The 1221-nt window shown below is 38.3% G+C and overlaps 1 non-coding gene across 1 annotated transcript; it reads left to right on the forward strand.

The window, feature by feature from the left end:
- Nucleotides 1-1148: 1148 nt before the first annotated feature.
- Nucleotides 1149-1221, forward strand: Trnav-aac (transfer RNA valine (anticodon AAC)). The gene has a single exon. It is a non-coding gene; the product is annotated as a tRNA-Val (tRNA).

Raw genomic sequence — 1221 nt, forward strand, 5'->3', positions numbered from 1 at the left:
TTTTGCTCTATATGGACTTTTGTTCACTTTAGTGTTCTTTAGCATGCCGTTGATATAGCCTAAGGACATTGGTTGCTCTCTTCTTACGAGTCAGTAAATAGAGCAAAATGCACTTGAAAGACAAGTGCTATTAGAAGTTTGCAGGTTGATTTGTAGGGCTGTTGATAACTTTTAATAAAATAGTGCTCGTTCGTGTTTGTTTGCAGTTGTTCAGATGGGATGATATTTAAGATGACGTTTACTTCAGTGCATGTTAAATATCGTTAAGTAAGCAAAAATTAAGTGTTTAAACTTGAAGAATGTGTATCGATGAAAAATGGTTTTGGGCGAATAACCAAATAGTTAAAACTCTAATATTCAAAAAAGGTTTCCAGTTTGTCATGGTGACCTATCAAACAGTAGTTTAATAAATACTGCCTGAATTAGCAAAAAAATCATTGATCGTCTTTCAAGTTGTATTCTCTCCTTCTCCATCTTTGCTTTAGCCACATGGGCGCCTCAAAACGCAATAACGACATTGCAGCTATTCTTCTGAGTTTCTTCCTTCTCACTTACTACAATCCTACAGTGTAGTAAAATTCCTGCATCATACATACCTACATACTCGAGCGAATCGAAATAAATTTAAATTCCGTTAGGCGTGCTGCATTTGACCTCGAACAGCACCGTAATCAGTTGACAGTGCGCTAGACTCTAGCTAGAGCTGGTAGCTAAAGCTTCGTTTCATATGTGTCTCTATCCGCTTTCCGGCCCGGTAAGAGAATAAGACATTTTTGCTCAATTTTCGATTTTTTGAAATATGCATGCTACTATCATGTATGTAAAGGAAAAAAGACCGTATCTGTTATCTTCTGCACGCTCTAGTGACTTTGCGCCATTTGGTTTTCAGCACAATAAATACTGTATGATTGATTGCTCTTACCCGCAAAAATTTCACATGACCAGCATACACGTTTATGCTGTATCATTATTTCTGTCTGTATTGTTCATGACTTGAATGTGAAAACAGTTCAGTTCGAACTAATCGGATATTGCTAGAAAGGACAAAATTATGAATGACACATTGAGGGTGAATCCTTCTGGGTTTGTGCATTTTGTAGAACAAGGATCAACTACGACAGCAGCTATTGCTTACCATGTTAACAACTGTTTCCGTGGTGTAGTGGTTATCACATCCGCCTAACACGCGGAAGGCCCCCGGTTCGATCCCGGGCGGAAACA

The sequence above is a fragment of the Topomyia yanbarensis genome, chromosome 3 (assembly GCF_030247195.1).
Source record: "Topomyia yanbarensis strain Yona2022 chromosome 3, ASM3024719v1, whole genome shotgun sequence".
NCBI lineage: Eukaryota > Metazoa > Arthropoda > Insecta > Diptera > Culicidae > Topomyia > Topomyia yanbarensis.